The sequence below is a fragment of the Pan paniscus genome, chromosome Y (assembly GCF_029289425.2).
Source record: "Pan paniscus chromosome Y, NHGRI_mPanPan1-v2.0_pri, whole genome shotgun sequence".
NCBI lineage: Eukaryota > Metazoa > Chordata > Mammalia > Primates > Hominidae > Pan > Pan paniscus.
Genome location: NC_073273.2, coordinates 23405800 through 23421703, shown reverse-complemented (window position 1 = coordinate 23421703; position 15904 = coordinate 23405800).

The following is a 15904-nucleotide window of genomic DNA, read 5'->3' as shown; positions in this document are numbered from 1 at the left end:
CATATACTGTATTATTCTGTTCTTGCACTGCTATAAAGAAATGTCTGACACTTCTCAAAAGAAGACATTTATGCAGCCAAAAAACACATGAGAAAATGGTCCTCGTCGCTGGCCATCAGAGAAATGCAAATCAAAACCACAATATCATCACTGGCCATCAGAGGAATCCAAATCAAAACCACAATGAGATACCATCTCACACCAGTTAGAATGGTGATCATTAAAAAGTGAGGAAAAAACAGGTGCTGGAGAGGATGTGGGGAAATAGGAACACTTTTAGATTGTTGGTGGGACTGTAATTCAGTTCAACCATTGTGGACGTCGGTGTGGCAATCCCTCAGGGATCTAGAACTAGAAATACCATTTGACCCAGCCATCCCATTACTGGGTATATACCCAAAGAATTATAAACAATGCTGCTATAAAGACACATGCACACATATGTTTATTGCTGCACTATTCAAGATAGCAAAGACATGGAACCAACAAAGATGTCCAACAATGATAGACGAGATTAAGAAAATGTGGCACATATACACCATGGAATACTAGGCAGCCATAAAAAATGATGAGTTCATGTCCTTTGTAGAGACATGGATGAAACTGGAAACCATCATTCTCAGCAAACTATTGCAAGGACAAAAAACAAAACACCACATGTTCTCATTCATAGGTGGGAATTGAACAATGAGAAGACATGGATACAGGAAGGGGAACATCACACACCAGGGATTGTTGTGGGGTGGGGGGAGGGGGGAGGGATAGCATTAGAAATATACCTAATGCTAAATGACGAGTTAATGGGTGCAGCACACCAACATGACACATGTATACATATGTAACAAACCTGCACGTTGTGCCCTAAAACTTAAGGCATAATAATAATAATTTTAAAAAGAATAATAAATAAATTTTAAAAAAAGAAATATCTGAGACTGGGGCTGGGCATGGTGGCTCATGCCTCTAATCCCAGCACTTTGGGAGGCTGAGATGGGTGGATTACGAGTTCAAGAGATTGAGATCATCCTGGCCAACATGGTGAAACCCTGTCTCTACTAAAAATACAAAAAAATTAGGCGGGCTTTGTGGCATATGCCTGTATTCCCGGCTTAGCTACTCAGGAGGCTGAGGCAGCAGAATCACTTGAACCAGGAAGGCGGAGGTTGCAGTGAGCCGAGATCACACCACTGCACTGCAGCCTGGGCAACAGGATGAGACTACCTCTCAAAAAAAGAAAATGAGACTGGTTAATTTATGAAAAAAAAACTTTAATTGGCTCACAGTTCTGCAGGCTGTATAGGAAGCGTGATTCTGTCATCTGCTCAGCTTCTTGGGAGGCCTTAGGGAGCTTACAATCATGACGGAAGGCAAAGGGGAAGCAGGCATATCTTATGTGACTGGAGCAGGAGGAAAAGAGTGAGGGAGAGGTGCCACACACTGTTAAACAACCAGATCTTGTGAGAACTCACTCGCTATATAGTACCAAGCGGGGATGGTGTTAAACCATGAGAAACTGGCTCTATGCTCCAATCACCTCCCTCCAGGCCCCAGGTTTGGCATTGAGGATTACATTTCCACATGAGATTTGGGTAGGGACACAGATCCAAACTGTGTGATATACCACAAACCATAGAGCAATGATTAAAACTCAAAACCAAACCAAGCAAAAATAGTTATATGTAAAAGGCCAACAAAGAAGATTAAACAAAATAAAAATACTCAACAAATTCAAAAGAAGTCAGAGAAAGAGGAAAAGGAGAACGAAATACACATGGGACAAATAGAAAGCAAACAGGAAGAAGACCAATTAAAACCAAACTCTCTGGCATTCCACCAGTTGCATATGATTATGTAGCAACTCTCTGCCTCTGACAACAATACCTGTCACACAGGGTTGTCATCAGAGCTTGCCATATGTGATATGGAAAGCCTGCTGTTTGCAGACCTGCAATCATTATACATTAGCTCTTATCGTTGGTAGCAGAGACCCAGGTCTCTGTGTTGGTCATGCTGAGAGCTCCCTTCTCATTGCTCTGTTTTCCTCCTACTTTGATCCCTTTCTGTACTTCCATGCCCCACATCATCTGGTTGGAGAAGATTCTCAGCCTCCCGGTCTGCAAATGTTCAGAGTCCATGAATCAAATAGCCAACAAATGTATTTCTGTATGTTTATCTGCTACCCAGGGATCCAGGAGAAATACTTTCCTTCCTTCAAGAAGGCCGTGGCTGCTGATGCCAAGAATGCGCTCTCTGTCCTCTTCTCTTTTCTGATCTGCATACTCTCTGCTGCCCTGCACTTCTGGGAAGACTTTACACAGGGACAACTATGAGTTTTTGTAAGAAGAGAAGTCACCACTTTGGGAAACATCTATTGGATGTTCCAGTATTGCTGCAGACATGGACTCTAGCATGTTATCTTCTTCTCTGACACCCACCCTTTCCCCCATTTGCCACAGCAACTTGGGTTTGCTCTTCAGCTATGGCAGTGCCTTCCCCTGGGGAACTGTGACTTGCTTTAAATCCTATCCAATAACACAGTGTGTTCTTATACTCAGTAGGTGTTCAATATACATCTGTTGAAGGGATTTCATCACAGTTAAATCTGTGAAGAGTTCAGCAGGTAAGTGAGTTGCTCAAGATGGTCAGAGGCTGTCTTATTCCATTTGAGCTGCCGTAACAAAATACTTTAGCCTAGGGGGCTTATAAGCAACAGAAACTTATGCCTCATAGGTCTGGATGGTGGCAAGTGGGAGGTCAATGTAGTGGCAGATTGGGTGTCTCTCGAGGGCCTGCTCTTTGTAGAGGGCACCTCCTAGCTGGGTCCTCACATGGTGGAAGAAGAACAAGCTCCCTTGGCTCCCTTTTACAAGGCCACTTATCCCATTCATGGGGTCTTTGCTTTCATGATGAAATCACTTCCTAAAGTCTTTGTCTTCTAATTCAATCCTAACCTATCAGGAGTTAGGATTCAACACACAGATTTTAGGGGCATACAAACATTGACTATAGCAGAGACATAGCTGTACCTGGGTCTGGGACCTTCTGGGTCCAGCTCCATTATGACACTTACACTGCACATGGTCTCCCACATGATGTAATTCTGTTCTGTGACATTGTGACCATGAGGCAGGGATGCAGTAGAGGCCTCTGCAGAAGTGGCTTGCTCTTGGGACATCTGCCTGGCTTTGTGCTGCAGGTCTGGAAGAATCCACCAGCTGCCTACTCTCATGCCTGACTCAGGTTCGTGGGTCCCTCCAGGCACATGTTAGATAGCGCACTCAATTTTTTACTTGCCCCACTTCCCTGGGTTCCCTTCTGAGCTCAGGGACCATGGAGGGAGCTGAGAGTCTCTGTTTTTAGTTCATGCTCTTGTCTCCTATTTGGGAACAATGCCCAGGCAAGGGAATCTCTTTCCTACTGTTTTCTAAGAACATCAGGGGCTTCCTCCAAACTCTTCACCCACTCCCTCCACTAATCCCTTCTCCCTCAGGGACACGGGCACAAGCCCACCTCCTGTGTGAAGATCCTGCCACAGGATGGCTCTTTGGTTTTCTGCGGGTATCCAGACAAGAAGCTAAAGGTGAATGCACTCCGGAATCCAGGAGCACTGGCGATTTTCTCTCCTTAGCTCAGCAAGCATCCCCACAGATATCCCTCATCCCACCCCGGGCCCCCTGAATCCATACCATAAAATGTATGTCACTTTGTTTAATTAAGGACTCCGCTGAGTATTTAATCCCTATTTAAAGATGATGTTTATTTTATTTTTGAGTTTAAATTAATCAGCCTCAGGATACAGAATTAGATAAGGCTGGGATTTATCTCCCCTGGAATGACTTATTTCACATCAAGGCTTCTTAACTCTTTGGCTGCAGAGGGGAAGTGCCTGTATCTTTCTCTGCAGAGTTGCCTAGGGCTGGCCAGGTGAACAGACACGCTCTCTCCTCCCCATCGTGCCAGCCAGGGCACGGTGTGTGCTTATGATGCAGGGAGTTAGAATACTAGCCTTTTCATCACAACAGTCATAAATCCTCACACAGGGAAATAGAGATAATATACAAGTAGGAAAAAAAAGAAAAAGAAGCAGTCTTGAATTCTGCTACCTAAAGATAACCATTGTTACCGTGTAGGCAAGCTTCCTTTCATGCTGTGTCAAGTGTTTAAAATATATGCCTCAATATTACAAACACACGGGACTATGTAGAGGATAATGATATCAAACTTTCATGTACCTCCCAGTTAAAATTCAAACGTGGTAGCTTTTGGATGACTTTGCTCCAGAGTTTAAGGGAAGAAAACTATGGATTCAGCCATAGTGTTCATCCTGACGCTCGAATCATATGTCCCTTTTCTAGTCCAGTTACCACCTCCCTCCCCACTATTGTGAAGTCAATGTGTGTCTTCCCATCCATGTTTAATACCTAGTGTGCATGTCCATGAAGAATGGATAGTGTTCTTTGGTCTGGTTTTGCAATTTTATACAAATAGCCGTCCATACTTACTCTCCGGAAAGTTGCTTTTCCCTTCAACAATATCTTCCAGATGAATCTAGAATTCTGCATTGCTGGTGAGCAGAGGATGGGCGACGCCCCCTGCAACCCCCACCCCAAGGTGATGCTGATGTTCTGGTCCAAGGCCTGCACATAGCCTGGTGAAGCTTGGGGTCTTGGGACAGGTCTGTTGTCAGCCCTTCCTTCCTAGGAAGCACAGCCAGATGACCTTGGGGCTGGAGACCTCACTATGCCCCTCGCCAGCAGTGCGCTCATCCGTCTTCACTCATCTTCATCAATATTTTTTATCGCACTTTCTGATATTGTTCCTGGATTTTGCTGTGCAGCTGAATGCGTGCCTTGTGTTTCCCAGCCCTTCGGGTCTCCTCCTCTGTGAATTGCTCCTGGCCCATATGTCTGTTGGGTCTTTGGTTTCTTCTTGCTGACTTGTAAGTGATATATTTTTTTTTTAGATGGAGTTTTGCACTTATTGCCTAGGTGGGAGTTCAATGGCATGATCGTGGCTCACTGCAACTTCTACCTCCTGGGTTCAAGTGATTCTCCTGCCTCAGCCTCCTGAGTAGCTGGGATTACAAGTAAGTGCCATCACTCCCAGCTAATTTTGTATTTTTCATAGAGACGGTGTTTCTCCATGTTGGTCAGACTGGTCTCGAACTCCCGACCTCAGATGATCCACCCATCTCATCTTCCCAAAGTGCTGGGATTACAAGCATAAGCCACCACGTCTGGCCAATTTTGATTTTAATGATCTGGATATCAAGGCTTTTTTGTCCAAATACCTTACAAATATGTTTTCCCTATTGGTGCACTCTATTGGTCCATTTTCACACTGCCGATAAAGACATATCCCAGACTGGGAAGAAAAAGAGGTTTAATTGGACTTACAGTTCCACGTGACTGAAGAGGTCTCAGAAACATGGTGGGAGTTGAAAGACACTTGTTTCATGGCAGTGCCCAGAGAAAAATGAGGACGATGCAAAAGTGGAATCCCCTGATAAAACCGTCAGAACTCGTGAGACTTATTCACTACCAGGAGAACAGTATGGGGGAACTGCCCCCATGATTCCAATTATCTCCCACAAGGTCCCACCCACAACACAGGAGAATTATGGGAGGACAATTCAAGATGAGATTTGGGTGGGGACATGCAGCCAAACCTTATCGTGCACTGTCTTTGTCTTTTAACTTTATTCATCGCCTTTTTTGTCAGATCAAAACTTCTACATTTAATACGACTGAATTTATCAGTAGTTTCTTTTATGGTGTCTGTGTTTTGTGTCATATTAAAAAAAGTTTTTCTCTGCTTAGTGTCATAAAATCTGTCCTCTGTTTTCTTCTAAAAATTGGAAATCTGCTTTTCACATTTTGTTTCATTTCCTTTGTCCTTTGATTCATAGGGATGTGAGGTAGAAATCTCTATTAGTTAATTCTTGCTTTGTAACTAGTAACCCCACACCTCAGAGGCCTACTACCACAGGCCACCATTTCTCACTCATGGGCATGAGTTGCTTGGGAGGTTTCAGCTCAAACCGTGGTGGCTGAGCTGGATATGCTCCAAGTGTCTCTGATCCTCCTCGGGTTGGGGCCTGCCAGGGTGCCTTCTTCTCATGGCAATGGCAGGAGTACAAAGAACAAAGGGAAATGTGAAGGTCTCTTATCCTACCACCCAGGCTCAGAATGGGCAGTTTACCACATTCATTGGCCAAAGTGAGACACATGGCCAAACCAGAAGTCAAGGGCAGAAAGTTTAAGTATGAATCCCATCTCCACCTGCTATGATTTCCGGGACTTTCAACTTCTTAAGGCTGAATTGTTTTATTCTCACCTCCCCAGCCTGCAGAAAACACATTTTCTCCAGGACTCATTGAGCCATAGGGCAGAATGATTGTAGTTGACAAGGACTAGATGGAACTCAAGGCTCCAGCCTCTGTGCAGTGGACAGGTGTCATCTGGCCACTGAGGCCACTTCCTTCCCCTTGTCCCCATCTAGGGCCTCTGTTCTGCTCCAATCTCCCTGTCATTCTGCCCAGGCCTCCTAGGCATCAGCCTCTTAATAGTTCCTGGCTTCGTTCCCTCTCTTCACTTCTATTATGTGGGGGTTTCCATCATTATTTGGTGTAGGAGGACTGGACTGAGTCAACTCAGCCTGTCAAGTCCCCACTCTCAGCACCTGGGTACCCCTGAGTGCTCAGCATGAGTGGGATCCCCCGGTGTCTCCCTCCACAGCACGTTCTGAAGACATATGAGCTGGACTGACATTCAGAACACCTAAACGTTTGTTCCACCTCTGCCATGAAAGCTTCATTGGTCCAGGCAAATCATGGCAGCTCTCTATGCCTCATTTTTTTATTCCTCATACAATGGAATGACATAACCCTCAGTGCTTACCTAAGGGAGGAGAAATGATTCCCCTGCCTTCTCCCCATTTCTGCATTTGCCAGAGCATCAGATTTTTGTGTCTGGCCAAGAATATAGGGAAAGAAGAGAAGGTAAGCTTTGGGCACAAAGAAGACGTTTAGGGGTTTCACTTATGGAAAGAAAGTCAGAAGGCAGAGAGGGGTGATGGAGCATGATCTTGGACCAATGGTGAGGAATTAATGAAGTGCAATGTTCATGGGTTAGGTTGTGTAGCAGCCTGGGTCCCATCAAGAGATAGAAACCACATAGTGGGTCTAACGGGGAAGTGTAGTATAAAGGATTGCAACTATGATAAAAGAGTCACTGTAAGACATAAAGCAACTCTGCCTGGTGCCCTATTGGAAAGAGAGGTACCCAAGGAAGCACAGATTTGAAAGGTGTTCAGATGTCATAAAATGTTGTTCAGCCACCACATAAGAGACGTTTGTGGATTTGGGCAGGCTGGAGCTAGTCAGCAGCTTTTGCACAAGCACTGGGCCACCCACTGGAGTGCAGGTGAGGGAGCTGGCCATGAGCTGCTGGAATGCAGGGGAGGGAGCGGGCCGTGAGCTGCTGGTTTGCAAGGGAGGGAGTGGGCCATGAGCCACTGGTGTGCAGGGGAGGGAGCCGGACATGAGCTGCTGGTGTGCAGGGGAGGGAGCCGGCCAAGAGCCACTGGTGCAGGTGAGGGAGCTGGCCATGAGCCGCTGGAGTGCAGATGAGGGAGCTAGCCGTGAGCCACTGGTGCAGGGATGCATGGTGGGTGTCTGGCTGCCTTTGTAGGGCAGGAAGCCTCCAGAATGCATGAGTGCAGGTTCTGGCAGAAGGAATGGCAGCTCTGTGAGGACCCTCTAGAATACAAGTCACCGTGTGCGGGTTGCACAAGGGGTACAAGAGGGGGTCTGGGAAACTTTTCAGGAACCTTCAGATCACATGGGCCCTGCTGCGTTTTGGTTTCCATGTCGAGATGTTGCAAGCCAAGGTTATAAGGTGGCTGAGGGACCACGCCTAGGTCTGAGGTTGGGGATTGAACATGATCAAGGCCCAGACAGAGAGCTCCTGCCCCCTGGAGTCTCTCCATCCTCTACCTAGATGCCTGCAGAATGTTCACTTCCAGAAGGTATATTGAACAGTGTTTCCCAGTTTATCACAGTGCACATATTGAAAGGTACACTAGGAGCTTGGAGGCAACAGACTGAAAACTGACACTGGAGATGCTGGCTCATAGCAATGAAGAGAAGCTGAAAAGGAGTCGGAAGGAACTAACAGTAATTTTACATCAATGATCTGCATCTTTGTTTCGATGGTTTGTGGCAACCAAAATGACTACTCTTTCTACCCTCCTAGTTCAGACATAGCCTGAGACTTTTTTTTTTTTTTTTTGAGATGAAGTCTCACTCTTTCACTCAGACTAGGATGCAGTGGCCTGGTCTCAACTCATTGCAATCTCCACCTCCTGGATCCAAGTGATTCTCCTGCCTCAGCTTCCAGACTAGCTGGGGCTAACAGGCACCCGCCACCACGACCGGCAAATTTTCGTATTATGAGTAGAGATAGGGTTTCTCCATGTTGGTCAGACTGGTCTGGAACTCCTGACCTCAGGTGATCTGCCTGCCTCTGCCTCCCAAAATGCTGAGACTACAGATGTGAGTCACTGTGCGCGGCGGCCTGAGACATTTTGGGCAACAGCTGTGACAGAAGAAATGTGCATCCCTTCCGGGCAGGGGATTTAAGAAGTGGCTCATGGCTGATTATGTTTTATTTGCTCTGTTACTGGAACTGTGGGAGCATCTTCTGGGATAAGGGTCTATCTGTTTGAGGCTCTGAATGACTACGACCACCAGAGCCCCCTTGTTGACCCGTGATGGATGTGAAATCAATTCAGAAGTCAAGGCCGGGTGTGGTGGCTCACGCCTGTAATCCCAGCACTTTGGGAGGCTGAGGTGGGCAGATCATGAGGTCATGTAATCAAGACCATCCTGACTAACACGGTGAAACCCCGTCTCTACTAAAAATATAAAATATTAGTTGGGCATGATGGTAGTTGCCTGTGGTCCCAGTTACTCAGGAAGCTGAAGCAGGAGAATCTCTTGAACTCAGGAGGTGGAGGTTACAGTGAGCTGAGATTGCACCACTGCACTCCAGCCTGGGAGAAAGAGTGAGACTCCATCCACTGCACCCCAACCCCTGCAAAACAAAAAGAAAAGAAAAGAAAAGAAAAGAAGTCCACTTTGCTCTTGAAGCCACTGAGGTTTGGGGGCTTATTTGTTACACAGAATCACCTGTCCTGACCAATGCATGACTCATTTCATCCTTGGCACAGCCCCTGAGGGAAGGGTCTTTATCCTCATTTCACAAATGAAGAGTCAAGTCTCAGAGAGGTTAGCAGCTTGAGCAAGCTCGCACAGCCAGAGGTGGAGCTTGGATTTGAATCCTGGTCTGTCTAACCTCAAAGACTGAAGTGGGGATGATAATAAGTTGTTGTTGTTGTTTGCCTGTCACCCAGGTGATGTAACTCTTGTCTAGGCTCTGCCTACAGGAGCTTTGTAACATATCTCTGCACTGATCCCCTAGGTGATGTAACTGTTGTCTAGGCTTTGCCTACCGAGGATTTGTGATGTATCTCTGCACTGATCACCCAGGTGATGGGACTCTTGTCTAGGCTCTTCTATCCTTGGATTGTAACCTTGCAGGATCTTGAACTCATATCCTTTCAGGGATTGTAGAAGTGAAAACATCAAAGCTGCCATGATCAAGTTGTAGAAAAGTGGGCAATATTGCCAAATGCAAAATATCTGGGCTATATTTTGGTCTGAGATCACCATTTGAGATTTGTGGAAGTTAGGGAATATGGAGGCCAACTCCCGTAAGGATGTTGTATAAGACTCCAAGCCCTAAGTCAATGATCTCAACCCTGTGGATCAGCACTCTCCACTTAATGGGACTTCTTAACCCATTTGGTACTACTATAACAAAATACCATAGACTAGGGAATCTATAAAGAAAATAAATTTATTTCTTAGGGTTCTGGAGGTGAGGAAGTCCAAGGATGAGGGCGTCTGCATCTGGTGAGGGCCTTGTTGCTGTGTCATCTCATGGCTGAAGGCAGCAAAGCAAGACTTTGAGAAATAAAGAGAGCCAAAGGGGCTGAACTTGCTTTTAATACAAGCGCACTCCCAAGATAACTAACCCACTCCCCAGATAACTAACCTATTCCTGAGATACTAACATTAATCCATGCATGGGGGCAGAATCTCATAACCCAATCACTCTTATTAGGCCCCACCTCTCAACACTGTCACTTAGAGGATTAAGTTTCCAACACTTGAGCTCTGGGAGACACATGAAGACCATACATGGGGTATTGGTGAGTATATGGGAGGGACCAGTCATGAATATTTTGGCTGAGAGTTGTGTTTGGGAGCTGAAGCCATGCTCCATCATGACAGGGCACACATAGACCTTTGAATGCTCTGAGGAATGAATATTGAGCAGTGTAACTCATGGCAGAAGGTGGAATATTTAAAAGGCAGAACTGCCTGGGTCAACTAAAAGAGTGAACAAACAGCCTGTAGCCTGTGGCTGGCTCCTCTTCTCTTCCCATCCCCACCTTTCATCTTTCTCTCTTTCTTTCCCTCCTTTCCTCTCTCTCTCCCTTCCTTCCCTCCCTCTTTCCTTCCTTCCTTCCTTCCTCTACCTTCTTCTTTCTCTCCCTCCCTGCTTCCTTGTTTCTTTCCTTCTTTCTCTTTCCCTCTTTCTCTCCCTCCTTCCTTCCTTCTTTCTCTCTCTCATTTCCTTCTCTTTCTTTCTCTCTCTCCCCATCTTTCCCTCCATCCTTCCTTCTCCCATTCTTTCCTTCCTTCTCTCTTTCTTTCTTTGTCTCCTTCTTTTCTTCCTCCCTCCTTCCTGCCTTCCTTTCTTCTCTCTTTCTTTGACTGATGTGTTCTGAGCACAAGCACCCTGTGGGGTCCTAAGTGGTACCAAAATTGACTCAAGAATCAAGAAGAAATAGAAAACCTAAGAAGTACTATAACATGAAGGACATAAAATTTCTAGTAAAATAAAATCTTTCACAAAGGAAGGACTATGCCCGATAGTTGTATGAGCAAATTTTACAGACTTTCAAAGAATGGATCATTCTAATTATGTCCCAAACAACTGTAGCTAGGAATATTAATGATTGATTTTTCAAGAGCTTCATTTCCTAAAATCTGTAGGTTCAAAGGTAGATTGGAATGTGTTGGAAATCCTCAAATGTTGTGCAGTTCCTTGGAGTTTTAGCATTAAAAAAGAAAGGCCTTGCCTGCATTAACTTTGAATTTTGTGACAGTTATCAGTTAATAGAGATACTCTATGCATTTATATACACTCTGATTTTATAGGAATAGAGGCATATCAGACACGTGGCTCTCCACCCAGGTTTTTTTCCTTTGTAACATATCTTGGACATCATTTTTGAGCACCCTTTTAAAAGTTATTTTTTTAAATAGCTGCATAGTAGTCTATCATATGAATAACCATAATTTCATAAACAGTAAGGTGATAATCATTAATGTGATTCATAAACATTAAGGTGATTTCTAGACTTTTGTTAATTAAAAAGGTGGTATAATACTTTCTCCCATTCATACATAATTCCAGGCATCATAAGTATGTCTGTATGGTAAATTTCTGGAAATGAAATTGCTGAATCAGAGAGTATTTCCATTTATAATTTTGGTATATATTGTTTAATCACAATTGATATAGTTTGTACTAATTTATAATCCCAGTAACAAATGTGAGTACCACTTCAAACTCCACAACTTCACTGGCAGTGCTTGAAGTCATGATGCATATTGACAGCCTCCCTTCAAGTAAAGTTCTATTAACTCTACAAAAATTTTATAAATGTCAGACGTTACATTTCCAGATTGTTTTCTGGTAACCAAAAAGAATTCACTTTTTAGCAATTAGTATATCACATTGAGACAAAATATATTTGTGATAAATATCACTATTGTTACATATTTAAAACATCTCAAGTATTAAGAAATCATACTTTAGTTGGGGCCAAACTGGCCGATTAGAAGCAGCTGTGTCCCACGGCTCTCACAGACAGCAATGAAAACTGTGAGTGAATTCTTCATCTTCAATTGAGGTATTCAGATTCTTGCATTGGAACTGACAAGGCAGACAGCTCGACCCTTAGAGAGTCAGGAAAAGCCAGTGGGTCTATGACCCACCCAGGTGTGGCACGGAGCTAGCCAAGCCCTCACACACAGGCAAGGGAGGCCATGAGTGATTGTGCGACTCTGCCCAGGAAACCATGCTTCTCCGATGGATCTTTGCAACCTGCAGATCAGGAGGTCCTCTCATGAGCTCAGCCACCACGGCCTTGGGTTTGAAGCACAGAGCTGTGTTGAGTCTCAGCGGAGTGCTTCCTGGTTTACTGGGGTGTGCATGGAAACCCAGGAATTTTGCATACTCTGCCTGGAGAATTCCAGCAAAGTGGGAGATACATCTGTGCATTCCCCAAGGAAGGGGGCTGAATCCAGGGAGCCAAGTGACATCATTCTGAGGCCCCACTCCCACAGCACCTCACAAGACCCATTGGCTTGGAATTCCAGCTGGCCAGTGGAAGCAGGCTGGAGATAGCTGGAGGTGGACTGAGTTCCCAGGGGGAGGAGCAGCAGCTCTATCTGTGGTTTGAGTTGGCCGCTGTAGCCTGCTGGAACCAGGGACAAGTAGGAGTCCCCTATAACACAGTACAGCTGTTGTGACTGATCGTGGCCAGGCTGCTTCTTTAAGTGAGACTGAAATCCATCCCTCTTCACAGGACAGGGCCTCTCCATCAGAATTTTAGCAAGTCCAGCCGGAGTTCTGTGGATGGAACTCGGATTTCTCCCTGGGATGAAGTCCCCAGGGAGATGGGTAGCTGCTGTCTCCCCAGTTCAGCCAACTGAACCTTTTCAGCCTGCTGGCTCTGGAGACTCCTGGGGTCAGAACAGCACACCTGCTATGCCTAAGGGCAGCCAGACTGCTTCTTTAAGCAGTCCCTGATCCTGTTCCTCCTAACTGGGTGAGACCTCCCAACAGGGGTCTCCAGACACCTCTTACAGGAGCGCTCTAGCTGGCATCAAGTCAGTACCCCCTTGGACTGGTGCTCCCAGAGGAAGGATCAGGTTGCCATCTTTGCTGTTTCGCAGCCTTCACTTGTGATACCTCCAGGTGCAGGAGAGACTGAGGTGGCTAGGGTCCAGAGTGCACCCCCAAAAACCACAGCAGCCCTAGCCCCAGAGAAGAGTGTTATGACTGTTAAAAACAAACAGAAAGCAACAACAACATCAATAAAAAGACCCCACAAAAACTCCGTTCATAGGTCAGCAACGTCAAAGATCAAAGGTAGATAAGCCCACAAAGATGAGAAAGCATCAACAAAAAAATGCTGAAAACTCAAAAAGGCAGAATGCCTCTTCTCCTCTAAATGACAACAACACCTCCCCAGCAAGGGTACAGAACTGACCCAAGGCTGAGATGGCTGAATTGACAAAAGTAGGCTTTAGGAGGCGGGTAATAACAAACTTCTCTGAGCTGAAGGAGCACGTTCTAACTTAATGCAAGAAGTTAAAAATATAAAAGAACACAGTAGTTGATAACCAGAATATTCAGTTTAGAGAGGAACATCACTGACATGATGGAGCTGAAAAACACAAAATGAGAACTTCACAACGCAACCACAACTATCACTCACAGAATAGGCCAAGTGGAGGAAAGAATCTCAGAGCTTCAAAACTATATGTCTGATATAAGACAGGAAGAGAAGAATAGAGAAAGAAGAATAAAAAAGAAAAACAAAACCTTCAAGAAATATGGGATTATGTAAAAAGACTGAACTTAAGACTGATAAGGCTACCTTGACCCACCACAATCAAGATGGCTTCATCCCTGGGATACAAGGTTGGTTCAACACAGGCAAATCTATAAATGTAATTCATCACATAAACAGAACTAAACACAAAAAAACACGATTATCTCAATAGATGCAGAAAAGGCCTTCAATAAAATTCAACATCCCTTCATGTTAAAAACTCTCAATAAACTAGGTATTGAAAGATCACACCTCAAAATAATAAGAGCCATATATGACAAACCCACAGCCAATATCATACTGAATGACCAAAAGCTGGAAGCATTCCCTTTGAAAACTGGCACAAGAAAATCATGGCCTCTCTCACCACTCTTATTCAATGTAGTACTGGAATTTCTGGCCAGGGCAATCAGGCAGGGTAAAGAAATAAAGGTATTTAAATAGGAAGACAGGAAGTCAAATTATCTTTGTTTGCAGATGACATGATTCTGTATCTAGAAACCCCATCATCTCAGCCCAAGAGCTTCTTAAGCTGATAAAGCACATCAACAGAATCTCAGGATACAAAATCAGTGTGCAAAAATTGCTAGTATTCCTATATGCAAACAACAGGCAAGTAGAGAGCCAAATCGTGAATGAACTTCATTCACAATTGTGACAAAGAGAATAAAATACATAGGAATACAGTTAGCAAGAGAAGTGAAGAACCTCTTCAAGGAGGACTACAAACCACTGCTCAGAGAAATCAGACAGGACACAAACAAATGAAGAAGCATTCCATGCTCATGGATAGGGAAGAATTCATTCCTGAAAATGTCCATACTGCCCAAAGTAATTTATAAAGGAATTCAATGCTATTCCCATTAAACTACCAATGACATTCTTCACAGAACTAGAAGAAACTATTTTAAAATTCTCATGAACCAGAAAAGAGCCCAAATAGCCAAGGCAATTCTAAGCAAAAAGAACAAAGCTGGAGGCATCACAATACCCTACTTCAAACTACAATATAATGCTACAGTAACCAAAACAGCATGGTACGGGTACAAAAACTACCAATGAAACAGAATAGAGAACTCTAAAATAAGACCATACACACAAAACCATCTGATCTTTGAAAAATCTGACAAACACAAGCAATGGGGAAGGGATTCCTTATTTAATAAATCATGTTGGGAAAACTGGCTAGCCATATGCAAAAACTGAAACTGGACATCTTCTTTATACCTTATACAAAAAATAACTCAAGATGGAATAAAGACTTAAACATAAGACCTAAAACCATAAAAACCACAGAAGAAAACCTAGGCAATACCATTCAGGACATAGGCATGGGCAAAGACTTTGTGACTAAAACACAAAAAGCAATGGCAACAAAAGCCCAAATTGACAAATGGGATATAATTAAACTAAAGAGCTTTTGCACAGCAAAATAAACTATCATCCAAGTGAACAGACAACCTACAGATTGGGAGAAAAATTTTGAAATCTATCTGTCTGACAAAGGGCTAATATCCAGAATCTACAAAGAACTTAAACAAATTTACAAGAAAAAAACAACCCCATCAAAAAGTGGGCAAAGAAAATGAGCAGACACTTCTCAAAAGAAGACATTTATGCGGCCAACAAACATATGAAAAAAAGCTCATCATCACTGGTCATCAGATGAATGCAAATCAAAACCACAATGAGATATCATCTCCCGCCAGTTAGAATGATGATTATTAAAAAGTTAGGAAACAGCAGATGCTGATGAGGCTGTGGAGAAACAGGAATGCTTTTACAATGTTGGTAGGAGTGTAATTTAGTTCAGTCATTGTGGAATACAGTGTGAAAATTCCTCAAAGATATAGAACCAGAAATACCATTTGACCCAGCAATCCCATTATAGGGTATATACCCAAAGCATTATAAAATATTATACTATAAAGATACATGAACCGTATGTTTATTTCAGCACTGTATGTTTATTTCAGCACTGTTCACAATAGCAAAGACTTGGAACCAACCCAAATTGCCATTAATGATAAAATGGGTAAAGAAAATGTGATACATATACACCATGGAATACTATGCATTTATGTCCTTTCCAGGGACATGGATGAAGCTGGAAACCATCATTCTCAGCAAACTAACACAAGAAAAG